Genomic DNA, 27,847 nt, shown 5'->3' on the forward strand with positions numbered 1-27,847 from the left:
ATTGCTGGAATTTCGGCCGATTTATGCAAAAGAGTGGTCGAAAATTGGGTTCAACGATTGGACTTCGTAAAACGTTCACGCGGTGGTCATGCAAAAGAAATCGAATTTCATACTTAAGGTACTTGACCACCTTATAAGTTTCAAAAAATTAAATTTTTTTTTTTACATTTTTTCAATCCTTATACTTTTAAAAATCATCACCTGAAACTGTTTTTTTAAATTCGAATTCTAACAAAGTGAAATCAGTGAAAATGTGTAGGCGCATCCTGCACTCATTACTTGCTGACTCAGCGGAAAAAAATAGCAAGTTTTAACTTTAAACGCGTTTTTCCAGAAATTACTTTTTTTCGAATGGCGGACACTTTATCTCCGAAACTGCTTAGCCGATTTTAATGATTTTGGTCTTGTTTTATTTGTTAAGATGTTTTGTATGCCAATTTACCACATTTTGCAAAAAAAAAGTTAATAAAGTATTGCTTTTTAAGCATAACATTGTGAAAAACAGGGGTGTTTTCTTAACTTTTTTTCAAACATCCGCCATTTTTTTATTATTTTTTTTTTTGTCAGTTTGTGGTAAATTCTCACGCAAGGAACCTTCCTTTTGAAAATTTTGTTTCTCTCTTTTGTTTTAGAATTACCATTTCTAAGATTAACTGTCCGCCGCAAGACATGATTTTCTTCAGGCCTCGACTTTGGCGCCTCCTGGATATATGTTAAAAAAAGAAATTTTAATAAATAAATTTTTTTTTGTATTATATAAGCTCTAAGTAAAAATTTAAAAAAAAAATTTATTTTAATATATTATACAGAACATGAAAAAAAAATTATTGAATATGTTGTACTTTTTAGCTTTCCAAGGTGGTCAAGTACCTTAAATGTATATGTTCAAACTCGATAATAAAAAAAAATTAGTTAAAAAAGTCAAACCGTTTGTGTTTTATTCAAAAAAGTTCAAAAGTTGAAGCGCTCTTACTGAAAAACCCTATACAAGGTGGCCGATACATGTAAAATGTCCAATCTGCAGTCGATTGTGGTTTCATTTAAAACGCCATTAATTCGATAACTCGCAATTACGATATGCGGAATATTTTTGAATTTTTTCTTGTTCCAATGAAGTATATTTCACAAGTACTTGACGTTTTGTTTTGCAGATTTTAACTTTGATTTTTTCAAAGAGGTCTCCAAAAAAGAAGCAAACATTTTTACATACGATTAAATGAAGGTTTTTATTGATATGACAAAAACAAGTACGTATTTTTCAAATAATTTATTGCACACGTCAAATGAATGTTTAATCGAACTCAATTCTTTCATTATTTTAGCAAAGCATGGAGCAAATGTGTGTTACTTGGACAATCGTCTAACCTTACGCAGGCGTGCATGCATATGAATCTAAATGCAAATATACGCACAGAATATATTATTATTTTGTATTAATATTTTCATTGCAGCTCAAAGTCACAAAAAGAGGGAATAATGAAACTATAAAAATATAGGTATGCAAACACATAATAAAAAAAGATGCAAAAGCAAAGGCCGCCATGCGTACATACTCGTACATATGAGTATTTCGTATGTAAGTATATATAATTGGCCAGATCTAATACATATGCACGTACAGACATACATATGCACGTACAGACATATGCATGCACATGCACAGCCAACTGAACGCACTCTCATACAAATTCAAATGATGATGTTGCATGCATGGCCAATTAGTTAAGTAGTACGTGCAAAGTATCTCATCAAAACGATTTTAACATTAACTAAGTAGTTGAGTGAGATTTAGCGGCACATAATTGCGAATGCGAGCATGTTTGCCAGATTTGGAAAAAATACAAAATATTTGGTGATTTGCGAAAAAAAAACTACTTGCAACACGCAAAAAGTGCTGAAACATTGAAAGTAGTCAGAAAGCTACAAAACGCATTCACGCAGCTTAAACAGAGTAGTTAAAAATACGCTTTTCTGTTTGCACCAAATACATACTTACTAAATATTTGTTTGACACTCATAGATTCCTCACGCTTCAAATTCTGACTGCTATTCAGTATCGTACTTTTATGCCAAGAAATGAGACGCTTTATGTTGAAAAGCTTAGGTTAGGTTAGAAAGTCTAGCAATGGAAATAATCTATTGGTGACCCACTATGATGCTAAGCCTAAGCAGAGATTTTCTCAGTTCCATACCCATGAGTTCTTAGACCATCCCAAAATTTGTATGCGTCAAATCGACGCTCTCGTCAAAATTTTGTCTAGACAAACTGCAAAGGATCTCAAAGAAATGATATCTGAGGCCATTCCCCGAGAGTAATGGTCGAAGTAAATGCGATGCTCTGCAGGTGAGACATGGGGTAAGTATTATATTTTGGCCTTTGCTGTAGATTTTTCTGAAAACTGGTTTATTTGTAGGCTTACGTAAAAAAAGAAATAAACTGAGAGAATTCTGAACAAATTTTAGAGGTTTTGAGATTTATTCAATGCTGAAAATTTTGCTATGGAGTTTTTCAAAGTGAAATATCTTCGATTATTTTTAACTTTTAGAATTCTTTGCTTTTAATTTTTTAGTATAAAGTGTGTGTGTGTCTATTAAACAGATCTTTTTGGGAAAATAACTTTTTTTTTTTGCTGAATTTTTGTGGGAAAAAAGTTTTTTCTTTCAAAATTTTTGTGAAACAAAATTAAATTAAAAAAATGTGTAAAACGACGAAAAGCAATACGAGTACAAATACTCATAAAAGCAACCACAACTACAACGATTTAGATGCTAACAATGATATGTCGGATGAATTGAGCGCGTACAGCTCGGAGGAAGACGAGGTGACATCACGAAAATCGCGAAAAATACAGCCAACTGATGCTGCGGATTAGGAGGATGGGGGCGGAATGTAAAAATGTAAATTAATTTGTGTGCAAGTAAATTAGAAGTGATATTTTCATATTTGAGCCGTAAGCCCTGGCAGCTAGTGCTCCTTTTTTTATTGTAAAATAATAATTTATTGTTATTTTCCATATATTAAATCAAATTAATTAATTTTTTTTTCAAAATTTTTGTGAAAAATTTTTTTTTGTAAATTTTAAAAAGTATTCGCACTCAGATTGGTTTTCTATTTTTTCTAAAAATATGTTAATTTTTTTTTTTTAATTTTTTTTTTTTTTTTTAATTTTAATTTTTTTTCAAAATTTTTGTGAATTTTTTTTTTTTTTGTAAATTTTAAAAAATGTTCCACTCAGGTTGTTTCTTTTTTTTTTGTTCTAAAAAAATTTCAATTCTTTTCAAAATTTTTGTGAAAAAATTTTTTTTAATTAAAAAAAAATCGTTTCAGGTTATTCTCTAATTTTTTTTTTTATTAATATCTGTAATCCTCTCAAGTTTCATAAAGTGATTACCATAACTTTTCGAGTTATATTCAAATAAGTGCAGAGAACCTGTAACAAACCGAGATTACTGAGCATAGTTCAGCTATTGATGACAAAAAAAACATGAAATTTGTTTAGAAGAAATAAAAAAATCTGAGTGCGAATATTTTTTAAAATTTACAAAAAAAAATTTTTTTCGTGAAAATTTTGAAAAAAAAATGTTTTTTTATAAAAATTTTGAAAATAAATACAATTAGACAACAATAGAATTTTTGTTTTAAGTATATTTTATCCTGGGGGTTAATAGGGTCTCCAACCAAAACTAATCAATTGGTCCTACACAGCCATTGTAAGGCCAATACTAACATATGAGGCACTAGTTTGGTGACCTGCAACAGAAAATAAATACAACAAAACTAAGCTGAACAAGATACAAAGAACAGCGTGTATCTTAACTACAGGAGCGCTTAGCACCACTCCTACTGAAGCGCTCAATGTACTAACTCATCTGCTCCCATTAGATTTACACATTAAAACAATAGCTACTTGCAGCGCGGTGAGACTCAGAGACATAGGAAGCAAGGTCGTACGGTCACAGTAAGATCCTCCTACAGGGACCCTCGCTGTTCAAAAACAGATCAGACTTCACAGTCCACTCTTAGCGATCAGAGAAGCATGCAAATCTAGAGTAGTTATCTTCTCAGACAGTTAAGCATCTATAAAGGCCTTAGACTCCAACTCCATTTCATCCAAACTAGTCTTACAGTGTAGAGTGGAGCTGGAATTGCTTACTCATTGGCTTGAAATCACTCTGATATGAGTTCCCGGTCATAGGAACATACGGGGTAATGAGATAGCGGATGAGCTAGCAAGAAAGGTTAGACACTAGAAATAGCAGAGGCAGAGCGAAGGAAAGTCTTTCCCACTTTTTGTGTGAATTTCCAGGGCTAGCTATAGGGCACGACTCCGCTCCTTCGGTAAGCCTATCATGCAGCGAATTACTGAGATCTCAGACATCGAGATAAAGAATAAAAATAAAAAAAACATCATCACACGAGGACAGTGGTAGTGCTGGTCACTAATTAGGATTATTTCAGTGGAAATACTCAACCACTTGAACAACGACAACAAGATATTTTATCCTAAAAAAAAAATTATAAAAATATCACAAAGAATCGAAGATATTTCACTTTAAAAAGTTGTGTACCAAAATTTTCCGTATTGAATAAATCGCAAAATTATTAAATTTTGTTCTTAAAAAATTTTCCAGTTTATTTCTCTTAGACTACAACTACGAACGAATTTTCAGAAAAACCAATGTTAATGTAAAAAATGCTGGGATCACTTGAAATTAGTCCATAGGCTTTTTTTTCTCACACAATAAAAACAGGAAACCCAGCTTTACCAGTACTTTGCACATTGCGGTCTGACGATCTACAAAGAAGCCTGGCATTCAAGGAGTGAGATTCATATTGCTTATTATTTTTGCCGAATTATCAATTGCATAAGTCCCAGTTTGAAAAATAACGCAGTAATGCCGAAATCTGTAAGCTTCTTTGAATAGGAATTGCTGAGAGCAGCACCCGATCTTTTTCCAGCGTCTATTTTTGTACTCGTACCATCTAGGAAGAGAGAGATGATGTCATTGCAGCAATAATAGAACTGCAGTCACATCTAACGGTTTATCGAACATCTTGGCCAACGCCGTTCCAAGACAGTTTTTGCGTCAGAGAAGTTCAGATATTTATCTAATACATATAAGCGGAACGACTGTAAATATATCTAGCGCCGTCTGAGGCGTCAACCAGGATAATCTCGTCACATATGTGTGCCCATCATTTATAAGGCGAACAAGGGTTTGGTGCTAACCTACTCCCTCCAGAACTCTGAGAAATGTTGCTGTGAGAGATGTTTGCTTGACGTTTAAGGCCCTCGTCTCATTTGAAATGGTGTTTTTTGGGTGTTTCTTGAAAAGAGTGTAAAACGGAAACAAAAAACGATTTTTTACTTTTTTGTTTTATTTTTGAATCGCTTCAGCAGAAACGGCTATCTGTGCACATTGTTCATGTGATGACCATTTTTGAAGGCTGATAACTTTTTTAACGAACCTCATATGACCAAAAAAAATGTTTATATTTTAATATTAAATCAAAAAATAAAATACTTAAAATAAAAATGAAAAATCTTTTTTCGTTTCCGTTTTGCACTCTTTTAAAGAAGCATCGAAAAAATACAATTTCAAATGAGGCGAGGGCCTTAAAATGAGGTGCATCTCATCTCGGTGACTCTGTTAGCCAACAAATTTGCCACATTCAAGGATGGAGATCGTCGTGATGGAATTAGCGGTTCATTTCTTTTCGAAAATGCTGAACCGAAATTGAATTGACGATACAAACTTGGCTGATCTTTCGTTTCAGCAGGATGGCATCCGCAGAACACCAGTCAATATAAAAAAAGGTCTCTTGCGCACTAACATCGGATCGTTGCCTTAGCGATGTCAATTATCCGTCTATCAGCTATGATTTTAGTCCTCCAGACGTATTTATATAAAGAGTGTGCCGACCTTAAATCTTAAGTGCGATATTCGTCGGAACTTGAGTTAGAGCTAGAAACCAGCGAAAATACCTTAAAAAATTGGTTGGAAGGATGTGCTGCTCTGAAGCCGCTAGAGTGAAAAAACTATGAGCAAAAATATTACTCTATTACTCTGATTAGAGTATTTCGTTCGACCCAGTTAAGCTGGTATACTTCGTTCTTGTATTGGCGCGTGTGTATTAGTGTACAGAGTGGAGCTGATGCTGGTTGCTATTATCATTATCCGAATCTGTTCAAGTGTGAATGGTGGAATTTATGCTAGACGGATCTATGTGCATATATTTAGACACAACATGAACAATGAATGGACTCAAAGTTCACTGCACCACAATGATATTTGCGTGCAATTTCAAAATATTTTCTTTTTAATGTTTTCAGTTTTATTTCATTTGCTTGAATGAGTTCGTGCCAACTGCACTTTAATACCGCACTATAGTTTTCATTTTTACTCTCTATGTAATTTGTAAAAAGACTGAAATGCAAGCAATGAGATGTATATAAATAGTGCACACGAATTTATATTTATTTTTCAAGATTTTTCATAAAGTGATAATGGATGTTTTTATGGTGGCATGAAAAATGTGTGATGAGGGTAATACATAAATACATTTCAAGGACGAATGGAGTTTTTAGTATGACAAAAAAATATATTATATGCTTTATACATATATACATACAAACACTAATGTAACCAGAAAAATAATAAATAAAACTAAAATTATTCAAATACAAGGTGAGGTTCCTGCACAGGTCGAGCTTCACAGGATGTATGGAAGTGGATATATCGCTCAGCGCTGCTGAATGACGGCGGCGGTAATGAATTCGATGGTGCGCACTATGGAATAAATGATGAAGTTTTCGTCTATGCATTAGAGCTAGGGCCTACGTGATTCGGTACGCCCAGTGATTAGAACATACTTACTGATATATCTGTATAGGTGTACTCTCCCAACAAATATGACAGCTTCGCAGTTTGCGCCAATTACCACGTGATAGATTCAATCAATATCGAATACAAGACTCTATATAAATATTGGCTTAATGTAAATGGGCAGATATTTTGTTAAAAATAAACAAAACTTGATTGGCGCGATAACCATTTAAGCGATTTTGGCCGAGTTTAAAAAAGTGCGCCAGTCGTTTCTTTCTCGTGCTAATCGGCGCCAGTTGGACACACCAAGTGAAGCCAAATCCTTCTCCACCTGATCTTTCCAAGGTAGAGGAGGCCTTCCTCTTTCTTTGCTACCAGCAGCTGGTACCGCATCAAATACTTTCACAGCCGGAGCGTTTGCATCCTTTCGGACGGCACGATCCAGCCAACGAAGCCGCTGGATTTTTAATTTGCCGTCGTCGTAAAGCTTATACACCTCATTGTTCCATCGCCTGCCACCTTTCTCTCAAAAACTCCAAGTGACGCCTCATTGGATGTTGTCATCGTCCAAGCTTCTTCGCTATACGATAGGACGAGCACGGGGTGATCTCTATGTTTTGTCCTCGTTTACCACCAGATCCATTCGTTTTGCTTCATCATCCAGTTTGCAGAATACAGAACTAACAGCACGGTTGTCAATGCCGTTGATGTCAATATCATCGCCATACGCCAGCAATTTTACGCCCTTATAGGTAATCGTGCCTGAGCGATTAAGTTCTGGGGCTCGATAGATCTTTTCCGGCATCAAGCTAAAGAAGTTACACGACGGAGAGTCACCCTGTCTCAAACCTCGTTTGGTATCTCCTTTCATGGGTCTTTTCTAAGGCTTGGCATATTGCGAATACTTGGTTGTGTGAAAGGCTGAAGTTCACCATCAAATAAACAAAACATTAGAATCTTTTTTCATAATGAACCGCTTTCTCAACCAATCTTTAACCTTAAAGGCGATTTTAAAGTGTCGGTAAAGTAATTTGTGTCTTCTCAAGGCTTAAGTAAGCTCTCGAGCAGATATATTCTGTGTTGAATAACTTTAGCAACAAGACTATTTGACAAGTCATGACTGTTTATTTTTTTCCTATTTAGTTTTACCAACTTTTTCTCTTATAAAAACCAAATACATCCAAGTTTCCCTCATGCGAAAAAAAATCCAACCAATTTTCTTAAAGTTTCATATTTTTAATTAGCGTCTTTAGAAAATTTTGGAGTATGAGATTTTATATATATAAATATTGTACATATATATTATATAATTGGCGCGTCAAACCTTTTTGGATATTTGGCCGAGCTCCTCCTCCTATTTGTAGTGTGCGTCTTTATAGTGCTCCCCAAATGGAAGGGCCTACGGTTTCCAGCCGACTCCGAACGGCACATATTTTTTTTTGTGAGGAGGCAGAAATACACTCGGAGGTTTGCCATTGCCTGTCGAGGGGCGAGATTCAAATCTACGTTCTCTCTATGAATTCCAAATGGTAGTTACGCACCAACTTATTCGGCTACGGCGGCCGCCGAGATTTTATAGTCCATAAAATTTTGGTGTAAAGTGCAAGTATCCAGTGCCTCAAAAATTGCGTTAATTTTTGGCAATTTTTATGCCGTCATGCGCATTTTATCTACATATATAAAACGTTCTTAATATCCGCATCCCTATGTGCACTGGAATGTTTCACTGCCCTCAGCACCTTGAGAGCAAGAAGCACCGTGTTTTTCGGCTGGATACCAGGATATGAAGGTCATGGCAGCAACGAACAGGTGGGCTATCTACCGAAATTAGGCGCTACATCAAAATTCCAAGAATCTGAACTTTTCTACGGGTTTACCAAAGTCCACATAAAGGAAGTTATTAAAGGCTGAAAACATAAATAGTTAATTCACACATCACCGGATTGAAAGTCAAGTCTTTTTTTCCTTCCAGAGGACCATCAAATAGGCTCCTAAATCTGAATGGAGAGGCTTTAGAAGCTCTTACTGCATACTACATATAGTACATATATGGATCCATAGGTCATTGAAGTCTTTGTTATCATTTCTTCATCCACAGACTTTTTTAAAGTGGGATTATATCACTCAGTTATTCCTAAGCAAAGTTTTTTAATTTAAGGCTCTTCAAAAATTTATGTGTGCTGTCGACTATCAATGTTGTTATTGCACTGCTGTCTCGTTGCCACGTTGGTTTAAGGGGTTATACGCAGTTATGAAGCAAATAAAAGACGGGTTGTCAAGGATTTATCCTGAAGAAACTTCAGAATATTTTAATTTGAAAATTTTTGGCGGTTATAAAAGCATCCTTCAAGAACGTAACAAAATTTTTTTATTTATGAAAATGTTGATTATAGAGCGCGCTGCAGGCGATTTCTGGAACCTCCTTTAAAAAAAGACGATTTACGGTGTACATCGTAACTCAGGATTGGATTATCTGAAATCAAAAAACCAAACAAATTTTGTTAATATATTAGATTATCTAGTAATTAATTGTTCGGCTAATCAAAATAGTGAATTTTCACAAAATGGCAGCTTTTAAAAGAAATCATTTCGATTTTTACGTTAAAATTTGGCCGTAAATTGATTATAAAATGGAAAATAAGTATCAGATTTACAAAAGGAGCGATTAATTACTAGAAAATGTATCTTTAAAGATTGAGTTAAAACGGTTGACCGATCAAACAAGCCGTTTTCGAGATATCGTGTACACCGACTTGAAAAATGCCGTTTTGAAAAAAAACACGTTTAAAGTTTCAATACCTCCTTAAAACGTGCCGAGGCATTTCTACATATTTAGGTATAACTCCGAAAGTATTGCTTAGATCTACTTCAAATTTCGTGCGTATACTTTTGAATATATGTACATTACAAAAATGCAATAACAAAAATCGATTTTTTTGAAAGTCATAACTGCGTATAACCCCTTAATATTTTGTGCTCTCATATTTTGCAGTTAGCAAAAAATAAATATTATTCGTTTATTTTTGAAGGTCAATTAGATGAAGAATTTTAATTTTTGTTAAAGTGTGTCTAAAACTGCTAAACTATTACCTTGCGTTTATATTATAGGGAGTGGAAAAGTTTATACGAATGTAGTAAAATTAGGCAACTAGAGCTTATGGGTGATTCTAATGAAAATAGGTGCCAGTAAAATGAGATTCATTGGAAAACTGTTGGATTGTTTATGACTCTCTATGATACCAGGTGAGACTATTAAATAACGAGACTGACTTAAATTATATTATTTTGATTTCATTATCAGTATGCATATCAACAATACTTCGATTATGATGATGAAATACATGGCTCTACGCCTCTTGATTTCGGATATAACATCAACACGATTCGGAGAAAGAGCTTGTGTCAAATACCTTTCAAGGATGGATTTTTTATTAAACCATCAAATCTTTGTCTTTTGTTTTTTAATGTTTACTAACTGAAATATTTCGACAAAAAAAAAGCAAATATCAGCAATAAAAACAATGAAAAATAGTTTAGTTGATGACCAGATGTTGCTAAACATTTAGCAACACTCAGCAACATTTGCCATCAAAGCAACACTGCTTAGAGTGGCGACTGACGCGTGAGAGAGAAAAGAACTGAAGTTGTATGTATTGAGGTAGCGCTTTGTGTATACCTATATACATGTATATTGTTTATGCCGGCGTCACATACGTATTTGAAAGATACAGCAGAAAGCAACAAGCTGCTGCTGAGAAGAAGAGCACCGGCAACAGCAGCAGCAACAGCAATGGTGGTGGCAGCTGCGTTAGAGGCAGCGTTCAAAGTAATTGAGAGAGAGGAGACACCGGCAGCAAACAGCTTAATAACAATTTGTTCGTATATATTTACTTCAATGCATATGTAAGTCTCAGCTAGTTAGGTGTATTTGTGTGTGAACACACGGTAGCGGCTGGTTGTGGGTGAGTTTTGTTAACAGCAAGGTGAGAGCAGAGCAGCAGAATTAGCAAAAGCAACGAAAACAAAACCATCGACTCACAGCAAAGTGGCAAGTGCCGTACATTCGCCAAGAAGTGTTGCCAGATGTGTGTTAGCTAAGTTGTAGAAGGAGGTTTGCAAATATTGCAACGTACAATTTTTTATAGAGTAGCGACAACAGAGATAGCAGAACAAATATTCGTAAATTTGTATTTATATTTTTTTTTACGTATAGGCTGCTTATACCAATAGCTTAAGTTTTGTAAGTATACCTTGGGTTTTAGTAGCGACGGGAAAACAGCACATTTTGGAATTTTTTCATTGCGGAGAATCGAATAAATAAAAATACGGTAAACTATGTTTTATAGTATATGCCATGAACCATATAATATTATTTTTTTCAAAGAAAGTAATATGACGGCTGAATAGCTTTTCTTCAACGAGGCTTTATTCTTTAAGAACCGCGAGGCTGGAAAAACCAGCTGCGTTTAATTTTAACTTTTAATTTACGGTGAACAAATTTGCCTTTCGATTATTTAATTATTATTTTATTTATTATTTATATTATATATCATTAGCTTTAAAAAAATTCATGTTCTTATCTAGCCTTCTTTGCAAAACAGGATGTTTGTCAAGTTCAAAATTAGAAAAAAAAAATCTTAAAATTGCTTATACAAAAACTACCCGGGTATGTCTTTCGATTTGCATTATATTTTATGGTATTTGGGTATTCTTTCAAGCAAAAAGAACTAGACTTTTTGAAAGTGACAGTGTGCGGATAATATTGGAAATAATAGGGAGCACTGGTCGTTACTCAGGAGCCACATTTCGATAGTAAAAATGTATCAATATCAAAAAGAAAACACATTCATCATACTTCACCGACGGAAACTGGAGCAGAATAAAAAATGCTATAAGTTTTTTGCTGAGAAGTCCAAAAAGGCTAATTGAATGCGATCAAATGCAAAAAAATCCGAACAGAAATATGAATAAGTTAAGAAACGACTTTTTTGGAAAATTAGATTTGCTTCGTCATGGAGCAGCTGCCAGATAAAAAGCTTAAGTCAAAAGGTGGTCAAAGTTTCCTCTAGGACTTCTGGACTGAAAAAGGCCAAAAGGAACTATTGCTCAAAGTTTATAATGAAAATAATAGGCCAAACTGTCCAGAGCTCAAGCCAATTGAAAAGTGCAGTGCTTTGGTCAAATATATTTGAATAGGTAACAAAGCAAATTGCTAAGAATGCTTTAGATGTTCGGAAAAAATTGGTGCTCCACAACTCGAAAGATATGAGTTATATTAATATCAGAAAAGTAGCAAAAATTAAAAAATAATGTATAATAAAGAAATGGCCCGAGTAAATTAAAAAAAAAATTTCCTAATAAACTCAATGATCTCAAACCCAATTTCTTACAACGATCTGGCAAGACTGCCACTGGCCAATAAGGCTCTGCAGCAACCACCATGGCAGCAGTAGACGACGACGTCGACGTCGTCAAAGAGGAGCGCGCGCAGAGAAATAAGCAGCTAGCTGTAGACGGTTGTTGGTATCTAGCTCCAGTAGTGGTTGTGTGCGAGCTTTCCGCACAATTTTGGTTCAGTTGCGTTCTGGTAGAATTTAAAGTTACACTTATCGCGGTGGTCGATAAAAATAACGCAATCGTTTCGCTGCGAGAGCTGACTCGCGCGCGCATTTAGCTCAAGAACGCACAGACGAAACAAAGTAAAGTGAAGTGAAGCTACATATTTAGCTGGCAAATGTGTTGAAGTAAAAAGTCAGCAAGCAAGCAAGCAATCAATCCAGAAATAAAGAAAGAACAACGACCCGAAGTGCAAAGACAAAGTCAGTTTGTTTGATAATTAAACTATTCGAGTATTTGTTTATTATTTCACTCACCTGGTGCATACAACCGCAATTCACAATAGGCTTAAATATAAAGTAATTAACTGAAAATGCGCGCTATTTGCAAATTACAGTCAGGTTCTTATCAGTGGCAGTAGAAATTTCTTGCTTAAACAGCTTTCTTGACTTTTGTAGGTTCCACAGAAGTTAGCATCCACGTGTAAACTGCGCCTACCTGCGTTTACGTTTACTTTAGGTCATCCCATACCTTGGAGTCATAGAGGGGTCGTAGTTTGGATGCCTGTCACGGGTTTTAACTTCGCAGCTAATAGACTAGGTATTCCGCTGCGGTAGAAGTCCATTCAATCCATTGGGGCTTATACTTTTTCAAGCCTACAAATGATAAGGTTGCAATTTTTTCTGGACGAATTTTAAGTTCTACTCAAATTATTAGTATACCCTCGCATCTTGTGTAAAAACACTTAAGCTCCGCCGAAATAAAAATGCAAATAAAAACAGCTTTAATAGCAAAAAACTTACAAAGAAATTTGTGAAAATTCGACTCACTAACTATTGCTACTTCTACATGAAAATTAACACAATTACCGTAACTCTACTCCAACCTTCAATTTACTTTAACAATCGTGGCTTGTCACCCTTTTGAGCGTAATATTTACAAGGGATATCGCTGATAGGTACTACACGTAAATGGCAAAAAAAAAAAAAAAAAACACAAAATTCGTGCTGATAAAATGAGGCTGTCTGTACTCCCACCCGAGCGTGAAATATTAACAGTTGAACGCTTAGAGTAATGGTTATGGTTGCAGCTGCTTCTGTTGCTATATTCGCAAGTTAGCTTAGGCACGCCGCCATATCCACCAATTAACCAACCACAGTCGCCTGTCCGCAACCATTCAATGCCGCAAATGCTTCGATTTGGCACACGCTTCATGAAAACTCGCATGAGTTGCAACTTCCAGTTATACAGCCAGGTGTCTTTGGCTTGTGGTGATCGCCTGACCGTTTGCTTGGCGACAACGAATTGTGTGTCCGTTGCTTGTCAAGTGAACTTTTACAATTTATTCCTTACCGAAAGTGCTTTGAAAAGAGTTATGGAAAACCTGTTACATTTATTCAGAGTTTTCTTGAGATGTGCAAACATAATTAAAAGCATCCAAAGAATGCTTCCACTACTAAGTTCAAACTCAGACATTCCTCTATGGTTTGTCAAAAATTTGATAGAAGTTTTCGCTGCTTTGAACTCAATATTCGTATTTCGTTAATTTGCAGGTTGAACTGATATCACCTTGCCATACTATTGGTTAACGGTATATTAATGTTCGCTGGTGGTTATTGAATCCTTTACTGACTAGTCGATGGCTTTAAAGCGAGTTACCGTTCACCGTCTCAACTCGACGAGTTGGATGAACAAATTTTTTGCTTTGTGGGTTCGACTCATGCTAACAAAGTGCAGCAAATTTGTGCATCAGCTCTTCCTTAGTCTTTTCAGTAGGCAAGCTGTAGAAGTATCAGGTAAATCCTCAAGAAGTTTAGATGAGTATGGGTTAGGTTAAGGTTATTTTTTATGTTTAGGATGTAAAAATCGATTGCAATACGGTGAGAAAGCGGAAAGGAGAAACTAAATAGAGATTTTGAGCGATAACGATTTCAGTTTTATTGAAGAAACGCTACCCCTGACAACTTTTCAGCAGTGTTGCTGAAGTACGAACCAAAAAGTGTAGATCGTAGTCTCTCGATAAACTATGAAGAGGATGCGGATGTGATATTACGGTAGAAACTTGAATTAAGGTTGGGTTTCGGCGCCAGGAACTACTTTTATACGCGGATGGAGGAATATAAATTTGCAAATGCAATCTGCAGTTCAGTGAGTTTAGACCTTTAAACCAGCAGCATAATTTCACGGAGTGACGCACGTTCTGAAGAGAAAAATGCGCTAGTGGTTTAATTTGTTAAGTCACTCAGAAGCTTGTGAAGTAGACAATTACAGTGCAACTTTCTGATGCAAAGTTCCACAAAGGGTCACTCTAAACACTTGTACGTGTATGGTGAGCTCAAAGCCACATTAACTTGGGGATAACATAAAGTTCAGCATCTCGTTGGATAAGAGGGTAGGGTTTTGCACATCGAATCCTAATTGTTAATCTGGGTCTCGTGATTGACTTCTTGAATCTAAAGTACTTAGCTTATAAAATGGAATATTTCGTGGTGTGTGCGTGACTTAAAACATAGAAATAATAGAAAGTTTTTTTTCTAATAGCAGTCATCCCCCGGTAGACCATAGTAAACCTCTATAATTCTCGCACGAAAAGGCCGTAGGCGCCACGAAACTGTAAGTTCCTGCATTTGTGATGTAACGTCAAACGCACACTTCAAATAGGAAGAGGAACATCGTGGTTGAATATGCCTTTTTAAGAGTCTTGAACTTAAAGGCTTTCTGTGCAAAAAAAAACTGCACAACAGGATGTTCGTGAGTCAGATTTCTAAATTTATTGCTACAAATTTATCAGAAGTAATAAAAGCCTAGTAAAAATGAGCGTGGCCTGATTTTCCTCTTCATTAGTCCTCTAAAGCCCAGTCGTCCAACATAGTTATTCTCTTGGACTGGACCGCTCCGTAGAAACAACTCATCGTTCGCGCTCATCTTTGGGTTGTATCGACCATCACTACAAATAGGCCAACCGATACAAGTTGGGTTCGATAAGCTGCTACAACTATTACGGCAATCGAATTCAATCTCGAATAAATAGAGCTCAGTTGTTATACATATGGTATCTGAGGTCAAAGCGCATTCGATGTATGAACTTCTAGAGCTAAGGAAATAAAAATCTTCCCTAACTACCGTAAGCCATGAACTTCTGATGAGGTCTTATTCTAGAAATGTGACTGCAGATTGCTACTTATGGGTCTGTAACTAAAACTGACAGTGAAATTGTCTGCACATACATTCACTCCTCGACATTCATGTGCGTGGTTTTTCCGACCCCAGATGTGGCAATTCGCGTTATTAGGGTAGTCGGCAGTTTGATAAGGGATTTACAATACGTATACTTTGGACTGCTGCGTAATACTGGAAATAAATTTTGAAAATTAAGAAATATTGATGTTCTGCTGCCTCTCTGAGTGCTCTCAATAGCTGTTGGTGTCGAAATACCAGATAAAATTGTAAAGAAATTAGCTGCTGACCTAGCGCATATAATATACGAGTAGGGAAGCGCGTAGAATTCAGCTTCAACTGAAAAATTCCCCATTTTCCCCATTCGGGCTTACTCCCTGTAACATCAGCTGAAGCAGATTCTGTGCTATTTATGGGAATTTTTAAGTCACTCCTATTTTTAAGGACAGTCCCATTCCTATGCTCCCGCAACGCCTTCGACTGCTAACGTGGAGCCGAAATACCAATGAACGAACATCTGCCCACAACCCTCAACGTCTCGTCTTAGCTAATCTTTTGCGCCACCAGTACTTGCCGCGCACGCGAAATCACGAAATCACGTTCCATCGAAAGTATCTAACTAGCGCCTACACTAGTATATCTCTCTAGACAAAGCATTCTGCATACATATGTACACATGCACACTGAATGTAAGCATCGGTGTATAGGCCTATGTATGTATGGAATGTATGTAACTCTGTGCACATATCTGAACGCGCCGTTGTTATTCGTGTATTCCAAAGCGTATCGTTCACTGCAAGTGCGGTTTTGTAATAAATAAACACGCGAGCTTCGCGTACGTCACACCTTCGTCTCACAAATACTCGTACCACCACGATCACCACCTCGCGCATTAGGCACGGAGCTCGTTGTCGGCGTTGCATTGCGCCGGAGGCGCTCACTGACGTCGCCGATGTGGTTGCGCCGTCGTCTCAAAGTTGCTGCTGTAAAGCGCACAGAAGCATTGCTAACACTTTTTTCTGTTTTTGTTGTTATCGTGCGACTGTTTATTTTATTGTTGTTGCCGCGTTTGCTATTCTCCTTGTATCATCGAACGCCTATATTTGTTTTTTGTTTTTGTTGCCTTCACATACAAATGTATTATACATGGATGTCTGTAATAATGTTAGTTTGTTTTTTTTTTAATTTCATTTTAAGTTTTTGTTTTTGTTTTCTTTGAAATTGTTTTTTTCGCTTGTGTTATCTTTTGTGTTTCAGTTTCTTCTTAGCAGCGCCAGCGACCGGCAATAGCAGCACAGCTGAGCGTGTTAAAGCGTTTGAGTTGAATAACTCACAAGTGTCGTGGTCATCGTGGTTGTCGTAGTCGAAAGTCGTCGTTCAACAGATGAAAAAAATATTGTTAAAGAAAATTGTTTTAATAAAAGATATTATTGCGGCCATTTAGACTGTAAATATGCGGTTTTGTGGTGAAAGAGTGTGTTTGTGTGTGCAGATTTCTTAACCACACTGTGTTTTACTTAAATAACATCAACAGTGATACCAAAAATTTATCCATCAAAAGCAGGCAAAAATAATTACACAAAAATGTATCTGAAAACAGTTGGGAAGTCGTATTGAAGAAATGAGCAGCCACACATACATTCGTAGACACACATATATGTGTATGTGTGTGTACGTATAGTGAGCTTGTGCCGCTAAGAAAATATTTATGCATTTGCTGAGACACTTTTTTGCGTTTTGTATTTAGCTGTTTGCACACTGCTGAGAGCATTTGTGTGCTTGTAGCGCAAGAGCAATGCGTTCCCTTACGCTCTGCCACTCTTCTTCTTCAATATACTGAATCTGTGCGCCTCTCACACTCGTGATTTGATGTGCAGTTGTTCAAGTGCAATAAATTAATTTGTGACTTTAATTGTTTCGAGTGAAACAAAAAAAAAAAAACCAAAAGTTTTAATTGAACCGCAGACCAAAACAAAACGGCAGGCTTGAGTTTGTGACTGATACAGTGCAGTGCATAAGAAATAACAAATAACAACACAACACAAAAATTATTTTTTAACAGCAAAAAAATAAAACAAAAATTAAAATAAAAAATTATTAATAAATGTAATTCAAATGTAAAGAAAAACAACTGTTTTGTGCGCATACGTGCTTAAACAAATAAGCACCTAAACAAAAACAAAACAGAAATATGAGAAATCAACAGGTGCAACCAAAAGAAGTAGTTTAATTGCAGAAAAATGTGACTGGCAAATGCAGAGCTGATGAAGGGAATAAATGAGTAGCAGCTAGAATAACCAAATAACCAAAACGAAAACAAAAATTAAGAATAAAAAATAAAATGAAGTAAAAACAAAGAATTAAAAAAAAACAATTAATATATATGAACTAAGGAATGCCATAGAAAATAATTATGAATGGAAATTTAATCAAATAATGCAGTAAGTTAGTGAAATTACATGAAAATTGTTGTGAAGTGTTTTATATAAGAAATTACAACTATAATATACTTTTTTATTAAATTTAAACACTATATGAAATGTATTTTAGATGTTTTTTCGATTGAAATATTTTTTGTCACAGCTTAATATGAAAACTAGTATAATGAAAATATATCACCTTAAAATTTACCTGGAAATATAAATCTAATATGAAGTGCAACAAATATTTTAAAATTTTGTTTTTAATTACCACAGCTTAGACTTCAAAATAACTCGAAATATATAAAAATATGCCCACATGCATAAAAAATAACTATTAAGTGAAGCAGGTGAAGAAGTGAATAGTGAAAATAAATAATAAATAAACGAATTAATATATTATACAATAGTAGTGAATAAGCAAAAACAGAAATTATTAAAAAAGTAAGTAAACGATATAAAAAATAAATTAATAAATTTAGAAAAAGTATTCATAAATAAATATCAACAATTAAGTTAATAAATAATGAAAAGCAAAATTAAAAAGTGCAAAATTAACGCAAAAAATAATTAAATAAAAACCGAAATACTAAAATAAACACTTAAATATGTTGACAGATAAGCAAACAAATAAAGGAAATATATAAATTATTAAAAAAGTGAGTAAATGCATACAATAAAAAATAAATAAATAAATAAAAATTTGAATAAATAAAGTATTAAATTAATATAATATGCAGATAAAATAAGTAAATAAACAAATCAAAAAAAAAATAAATAAAATAATAAAATTATTAAAAGATTAAGTAAAGAAATAATATAAAAAACAAAAAAATAATAGTTAGTTGGCGGTCACCGTAGCCGAATTCGTTGCTGCGTGACTACCATTCGGAATTCACAGAGAGAACGTAGGTTCGAATCTCGGTGAAACACCAAACTTAAGAAAAACATTTTTCTAATAGCGGTCGCCCCTCGGCAAGCAATGGCAAACCTCCGAGTGTATTTCTGCCACGAAAAAGCTCCTCATAAAAATATCTGCTGTTCGGAGTCGGCTTGAAACAGTAGGTCCCTCCATTTTGTGGAACAACATCAAGACGCACACCACAAATAGGAAGAGGAGCACGGCCAAACACCCAAAAAGGGTGTAGGCGCGAATTATATATATATCGATGGTTTTCGAGAAAAGTGACATAATTCAAAAATAAAAAATACTGAGTTGGGTCAGTTTTCTAGATAAGTGACGCGCCAATTCGATCACCTGAAAAAACGACACTAACGCCATCTCTCAGAATTGCTTCAAGATTCGCTTATGACGCTTTTCCAGATACAAATATATAAACTCTGTAGTTGATTTTTGCTTTTAACGGCAAACTTCGAATTTTGAGTTAATTTTGAGTTGTGTCGCTTTTCTCGAAAACCATCGATATATATATATATACATAATAAATAAACTAAACAAAAAATAAATAAATAAATCATAAATAAAACAAAGAAATGAATAACATAAAAACTAAATTAATAAATTGAAAAATGTGAAAAAGTAATAAACAAAAAAAAATTGCGAATAAAATAATTAAATAAATAAACAATAGCAAAATAAACAATTAAATATGTTGGCAGATAGGCAAATAAAATAATACAAATATGTTATTTATTAAAACTATTTAATGAATAAAATATATAAGTAAAAATATAGTCTAGTTAGTGAAAAATAAATTAAATTATTAAAGGATTAAATAAACAATTAAAATGAAAAATAAAAAAATAAATAAAGAAATGAAGAAATAAAATTAATAAACTAAATAAATAGAATATGTTAATAAAGTAACTAAAAAAAATGAATCAAACAAAAGAAATAAACGCTGAAATAAAATAAATAAAGAAACATATGTATATATTCTTCAAAAGTAAGTAAATAAATATATGAAAAAGTCAATAGATATATAAAAACATTATAATAAAGAAAAATTGCAAAATTGGAATACACAAAACAAAAAACAATAATTAAATAAAGTAAAAATCTGAAAATAAACAGTTCAATATGTGGAGAGATGCAAAGAAAATAAAGGAAATAAATAAATTATTAAAAAGTAAATAAATAGATAAAATAAATGAACAAAAAAGTGAATAAAATAAATAAATAAACAAAAGAGTGAATAAATAAAAAACTAAATAAATAAATATAATTTATAAATAAAGTAACTAAAATAATTAAAATAAATTAAGTAAACAATCAAGGAAAATAAATAAAACATAAACTAAACAAATTTTTGAAAAAGTAAGTAAATAGGTATCTCTTAACGAAATAAGTGTTCAGAATTCTGTCCAAGTTATCTGGATACCGGGTCACAGTGGATTCGAAGGTAACTGCAAAGCTGATGAGCTCGCAAGAGCTGGAGTTGCGCAATCAAATGTTAATAACTTACCCACAATCCACATTCCGCTCTCATCATGTAAAATGATCATTGATCGAGAATTTCACAGCATTACTGATCGGAGGTGGCGAGTGGAAACTACTTGCGTTACGACCAGACAAATCTGGCCATCCTACAATCTGAAACAGACAAAAACTCTTATAAGTCTTTCAAAACACGAACTAAGGCATATAATATCTCTCATCACCGGCCACTGCCTTTTGGGTACTCACGCACGTCGGCTCGGGGTGCCTCAAAACGACCTGTGCAGATACTGCGAGGACGAAGATGAGGAAGTATCGAGCAGGCATTTGCTGTGCAGTTGTCCCGGTCTAGCCAGAAGTCGACTCGCTCTTCTAGGCTCTGCAACAATTGACAATCTTTCAGTACTCTCGAACCTGAAAATCGAATCTCTCATCAAATTCTCGAAACGAATTAATACCTTTGACCAAAATCTACAATAAAAATCTCGGTAAGGGAGGGAAATCATGCAACATAATGAGCTCTAGGGCAACACAACGGACCCAACTTGCGGTCTATGTGGCACTCCGATGCGGGGTCACCCTTAAACCAACCAACCCAACCAAGTAAATAGATATAAGCAAAAATAAATTAATAAATAAAAACATGAATAAATAAAAAAAGAATAAATAAAAAAATTAAAAAAATTATACCACATTTCTATACAATTATATAAACTATAGTATAAAACATTAATAATGTAGTTGATAAAAAATTAACTAACTAATATAATTAACAAATAAAAAATTAAAAAACTAAATAAATGAAATAAATAATTATAATGAAATAAATTAAAACCAAAACAAATAACACACAGGCAAAATAAATTTAATGTATAGTAGGTAGTAGTAGGTAATTCTTTATTTAATTTCTAAAAAATTATGGTTAACAATTGATTTGATTCATAAATTGATTCATTTAATATACTAAAGTAAATAAAAATGTTTGTGGTAATAACGATGTTGTCTGTCACAGCTCTTAAATTAATTAATAATTGAACTCTGCTATAAGAAAATCTCTATAGTGCCAGGCTGAAACCAGTTAATGTTCTCCAATTTTGGCCATTTAGTATATATGTATATAATATTATATATATTTATTTTTTCATTTACCGGATGGAAATTTAATATCACATATAGTGCTTTCGATGCTGTAGTTGACATTGCACCGGTTATAAGAACAGAAGCAAATCTTTGGACCCTGTCAACTCTTTTAATGTTCACGCACCTCTCCAGGGCATTCCACCATATTGCAATACCGTAGTAGAGAATTGGTCTAATTACTGCTGTGTGCAACCAGTGTATCATTCGGAGCTTAAATCTTATATTTCAAGATTATTAAAAAACTATCTCTGCGGTATATATCTAAAATAGTTTAGCTCATAAAACTAAATAACTAAATTATTATTATTTTATTAGACCTAACACGTAAATTTAAAATTTGCAAGTATTATTTTTTTTATTGGCATGAAAAGATAGTCAAATACGCAGGAAATACTAATTGAATTATAGAAAAACTAGAATAATTAGAAGTTAAAACCTTCTTTTGAACAATTAAAGTAAATTATTATTATTAAAAAATTCCATTGATATATTTCAAAATTATTAAAAAAAATGTCCACCAAACATTTCTGAACGCAAAAAGCTTAAGAAAAATAAATAAGTGAACTATAAAGCGTATGTGATTGTCATATTTTAATGAGTTAAGGCAATATAAAAAATAAATTTATACACAAATAAATAACCAAACCTAAATAAGTAAACTAATAAATTCTGCTAATTTACCGCAGAATAAAAAAAATTAATTTTAAATTAATCAAAATAACTTCTTTTCGTTAAAAAGGGTTTTTGAAGCTAGTAAAATAATAACAAATTCTTCTAAGCACCAGAAGGCAAGATTAATAATTTGTTAAAAATTCCTGTGAATCGCTGCAAAGGTGAAATAAATACATAAATGCAAAGTATTTAAAAATAACTGCATATACAAATTATTTTCTCGGACAAATGTGTAAATAAAAAAATACATAAAAAATTACAGTGAAAGTGCATATTCGAAAAATTGTATAAATTAGTAAGAGAAAAATTTATACAAAATTTCTATTGAAACCGTTTCGAAATATTTCTATTGAAATATTCGCACATTGCTAGATATATGCATGCATTTATGTGCAATTACTCGAATTTATTGTGAAAATTGTTGGCAAATATTTTTATAATGCAACATTTTGCAACAGACACACTTTAAAGTGACTGAAAAGGCAGGTGAGTGAAAAATATTACAATTACAAAAAAATTGTTAGCATAATTCAGATTTAAACCTTTGCTAATAGAACTATTTTTTAAAATATCATAGTAATCTTTTTTATATGCAAAAAATTGTTTTTAAATTAAAATTTTTTTTTATACTTTTTAATTTTTGAATTAAAAAATTTAAAAATGTCTTATTAAAAAAAAAACATCCTCATGGACACATATTTTTTTTTTAATTTGCGTAAGAAACGTTGTTCTGCTCTGCAAATGCGTGATGCGAAACCATGTTTGTGTGGGGCAGTACTTCCCAGCATAGCACCCAGGTAAATGTCTAGGATAGGTTTGGTAAAACTACTGTTTCGTAGAGGGATAAAGTTAGGCATTGTGGCAAAATTACTATGAAATCTTTACTAAAACCAATTTGGGTTTAGCGTTAGCTTTAGAATATCTCTAGTTTCTACTAAAATATTGGGGAAGCTTCCAGTTATTACAACTGACAAATTGCTCTCCTAGAGTAGAAAGTCTATTTTTAGCTAAGGCAGAGCACTGGCGCAAAAACTTTTCTTCGTATGGACAGCTACAAAGGCAAGGTTCAAATTCAAATCTGCCTATCGCACAATTTTTATAATAACAGATGAGCGACAACATGCCAAGTGATCCAAGTATTTTTGTACGTGGCCTTAAGCTTTTCTGAAAATTTATATATTTGTAGGCTTGAGTTATAATAAGTAGTAATCTGAAAAAAATTAAAAAAAAAATTTATATATTAATTTTGATATCTTTTCAAAATGGAAAATTTTAGTATGGAGTTTTTTAAACTTGTTGCTTATTAGGATAAAATGTTAGAAAACATTTTTTTAATTTAAATTTTTAAGTTTTTTTTAAATTTTTGTTTTTTATATTTTGGGAAACAATTTTTTTTTTCAATTTTTAAAAACACTCCTTCAGAGTTTCTTCTTATTTTTTGCATTAATAATTCCGACAAAGCTTTTTTTTTCATTAGTGCCAAAGACCTCAAACCTGATTCGAGCGAAGGCGGGGCAGACGCACAGGAAGTGGTCCGCCGTCTCATCCTCCTCTTCACAACCTGGGCAGCGTACACTGTCTGAGATGCCCACCAATTCCATGTGCTTCGCCCACAGAAAGTGGCTCGTCATCAGTCCAACCAGCTGTCTGCACTCCCTTCTGCTTAATGACAGGAGGGTTTGCGACAGTCGAACGGACATGACAGGTAACATCAGTTTAGTCCATCTGCAGTCTCTCTCAGCCAGCCAAGCTCGCTGGTGGGTTGTAGTAACCCATTTGCTAACCGTGGCTTTGATGGCCGCAGAAGGGGGTGGCCAAAGAAATCGGCCTCAGAGCCCATCTTAACTAAGGAGTCGGAAGTCTCGTTTCCCACGATACCCACGTGTCCTGGGACCCATGTTAACATCAGCTTGTTATATCTATTGACATGATACAGCCTAGATGTACATGACTCGACTACCCCTGATGTGGTTGGGGTACTGTCTAAGGCCATGAGCGTAGCTTGGCTGTCGCTGCAGACACATATAGATCTGCCTCTCTATCGCTTTTCTACAACAAAGTTCATCGCTTCTTGAGCTGCATACAGCTCCGCTTGAAACACAGATGCATGCATTCCAAGAGCAAAGTGTAGTTTTGACCTGCTGAATTCCACGTAGACCCCAGAGCCGGAGCCTTGCCCGGTCCTAGAGCTATCCGTGAAAATGCGAAAGCAGTGTTTGCCGGGCTTATTTTCAGAATTTGACCACAACTGAGCCTCTGGCAGCACTACACTGTTTCTCTTTTCAAGTACGACTCTTGATGGCATGGAGTCAAGGGGCATGGAGAGAATCGTTGGAGCGACGTCCATGCCTTCTCTGTTTTCCAATGCCGGACAGGGGCCGCACCAGTTGCAATTATGTTTCAGCCTGCTGATGGCCTTCAAGGCCTCTACTTGGATGAAAGCTTCAAGTGGTGGCAAGCCAATCAGAGCATCTATTGCCGGGCCTGAAGTAGTCGGAAAAGCTCCGGTGTAACAGATGGCCACAGTGCGTTGTAGTCTCAATAAGGTCCTCCTGATTTTGATTTCTTTGGATAGCTGGATTGTAACTCCTTTTAGCTTAGGCAGATCGAGTCCATCAAGTTTCCTACTTCTGATAAAGAGGACAATACCAGTTTTGATGGGGTTTGCCGATAGCCCATTCGCACAGCACCAAGTGTCAATCATATCCAGTGTTTTCTGTATTTTTCTACAGATGTTCATAAACGAAGGGCCCATTATTAAACAGGCAACGTCGTCCGCGTATGCTTGTGTATAGACTCCAGCACCATTCAAGGTGGTGAGTAGAGGATCGATCACCATGCACCAGATCAATGAATACACAATCAATCACACCACCTTGGGGGCAGCCTCTATTAACCCCGGACGACATCAGCAGATCCTCCTCCGCCCGCACCGTGACGATTCTTTGGGCGAGCATTGAACGAGACCCATTCACCAGCACCCGGTCTACACCATGTCTGCTGGCAGAGCTGCATTTACTGTCGAAAGTGGCATTGTCAAAAGCCCCTCTATATCCAAAAAGATGCCCATAGCGTAGTCAGACAAAGCTTAGTAATCCAACAGAGTTTTCCTTTTGCCATGTAACATTTTCTTTCCGCAATTCTTAATCTTCATCTCTCGATTATCTCTTTGCTCCATTCATTTGTCTGCCCTTTGTCGTTTAATGGTGTCACAACGGGTGGTTTCTTATTTACTCGTATCCAAGGCATTTCAATGGATAGTAGCAGTAGAGCAGCTGATTGTTTTTTTTTTGTTTTATGTGTTTTCTAAAGTGTCATATTTTGTTTACTTTGTTAATTTAAGTAACAATAAAATATGCGACTTTGTTGTTCTTGCTGTAATGCTGCATTCTTTGCAAAATGCTACGTTCCATGACAAAACATTTTTGTAGTTAAAATAATCATGTAGCTAAAAATAATCATGTCAAAATATTTATCCGCACCAAACTTGCCAGCCGTGCCGGTTTTCCCGTGCATTATCGAATGATGTCTTTTACTTTTCCTCTTTACAAAATGGTCTGCTTAAACGCTAAGTTTTAAGGGCTGCCGTACCTGCCCAAGTGAGCTTCATACTTCAGCCTAATAACCTAACCTAAGCTACCTAGAATTCAACGCTTTAACTATTGATTTACTGCATCCTTTCTGAGTGAATAATTCATTTCTCTGATCAAATTATTCTGCATTATTGCATTTAGTTAACAAAGAAAACATACTTACCGTTATCCTTAGCGGCAATAACAATGACATTCTTCCCTGCTAACTAAACAATTGTTATACCTATATTCCGACATCACTGTGCATACTCTGCTTTATTATAAAGATAATCTTCTTCCGACCAAATTTTGTTTGTTTGGTTGTTAGTACACCCTGCGAAAAGTGCGGTTTGATGTCCTAATAATGGCAAAGTTGCATTTATCACTAAGCAGCAAGCACACTCGTATTACCCGTCACGCTCAGAACGCTCCCAGTTACTGACGTCAGAACACGTAATGTTGTGAAAAGTATTAGGATAAACTTCAGCAGTATTGAGCTGTTTTGGACAGTGGAAAAGTTAAATTTTCCTAATACTTTTAGATGCAAACCGTTTTGTGTAGACCCTGTAGGGAAAGACATAGAAGAAGTTCGCATTAACGCTCGTTTTCTTTATATTTGGCTAAAATTAGGGCATCTACATGCTAAGATTACAAAAAGTATATATAACTACAAAAAAGAGGTTTAAGAAGATAAAAATTATAAGACATTTACTAAGTGGCACTCAAAGGTTTCTTCAATCAAAAGCAAAAAATGGTTGGTCTAACAAAAATGGTCCGTATATCCCTAAAGCACAACAATTCAATTCATACTTAGTCGCCCCTGGTTTAAACCTATCTATCTTAATTTGAATGCCATTTTTATACTTTCTTATGTGAGTAGATAAAATAATTAACGGACTTCGTCTATGTACGCTTTGTGTTCTTTTAATTCTAGGTAAATATCATTGTAAATATGTGTATATATAAAGACTGACGTCATTAAAATGTTTTTGATGGCACCACCTTTTCAATGGATTAGTGCATTGGAAGTTACATCAATAGCCGACTTCCAGTGAAAGCTTGGTAACATTCGGTTCAGTAGAAGCGAAGTTATTGCGTCTAAAGTGTCAGTGTGTTTGTGCCATCGGTACAAAAATGAGTTTCGAAGAAAGAGCTAATATCAAGTTTTGTTTTAAAATCGGTAAAACCTTTACCGAAACATTTGAATTGCTGAAAAAAGTTTATGGCGATGATTGTCTAACTGGTGCCAGAATTCACGAGTGGTTTAAATGTTTCAGAGTTGGTTGTGTGGACATAAATAACAATAAACATACGGGCTGCCCAAAATCAGTAATTACCGATAAATCCATCGAAATTGTTCGTACATTTATCAAAAATTAACCGAAATCATCATTGAAATTCATGGAATCGGAGTTGAATATCTCCAAAACATCGATTTATCCATTTTAACTGATAATTTGGATACAATTTGAATACAAGTGGCTGAGAGATAGAATCGGATCCAGAACGATTTTTAATTTTTTTTTGTTTTTTGATAAAATAATTATTTCGTATGAAACTAATGGGTCGCGGGCCCAGGTTGCCGACTTCAGTTCTAGCAGCATTTCCCGTACATGTATGGGGAATGTTTATGCTGCTACAACGACAACAACATATTCAAAGTATTAACGAAATCTGGCAAAAATTACGAATTTTAGAATAACCGATCACAGCGCCCCCTTGCAGCGCTTTTTTAAAAGCTTTTCTTGTTAGGTAGTTAACTTATGTTTCGAGTATAAAACAAATTGGATCCCAACGCCACCTAATGAGCCCATTAAAACTTACATATGCGCGTTTCCAGACATGCACACAAACACCCACCAAAATTTTGTTCCAGGATGAACGGCTTAGTAGTCTATAAACTATAAGGAAATTAACCTTCGGATGTTTAAAAGAAAGATGAATAATTCCCATAGATTCATACGTTGAGTATCATCATTATTGTAATGAGTGCACATAGCACTGTAACCTGAAAGAGCTATTGTGTCCTCTTTGTGGACTCTATACCTATTTCGCTCAACCTATAAGCGTTGATTAAAGCTCAT

At 34.7% G+C, this 27,847-nt stretch overlaps 1 protein-coding gene across 9 annotated transcripts in view; it reads left to right on the plus strand.

Annotated features, from left to right (window-relative positions):
- Nucleotides 1-12,413: 12,413 nt before the first annotated feature.
- Nucleotides 12,414-27,847, plus strand: part of LOC128867594 (high affinity cAMP-specific and IBMX-insensitive 3',5'-cyclic phosphodiesterase 8) — a 422,601-nt gene continuing 407,167 nt past the window's right edge. Inside the window, exons 1-4 of one of the 9 annotated variants that reach the window (XM_054108968.1) lie at nucleotides 12,414-12,647; nucleotides 16,819-18,002; nucleotides 18,258-18,425; nucleotides 22,259-22,677. The gene's annotated coding sequence lies outside the window, so the exon portion shown is untranslated. Of the gene's footprint in view, nucleotides 12,648-15,900; nucleotides 18,003-18,257; nucleotides 18,426-22,258; nucleotides 22,678-27,847 lie in introns of those variants that run through there. The other 8 variants (XM_054108971.1, XM_054108972.1, XM_054108974.1 and 5 more) reach the window with 8 other exon arrangements.

Source organism: Anastrepha ludens, chromosome 6 (assembly GCF_028408465.1).
Source record: "Anastrepha ludens isolate Willacy chromosome 6, idAnaLude1.1, whole genome shotgun sequence".
Taxonomy (NCBI): domain Eukaryota; kingdom Metazoa; phylum Arthropoda; class Insecta; order Diptera; family Tephritidae; genus Anastrepha; species Anastrepha ludens.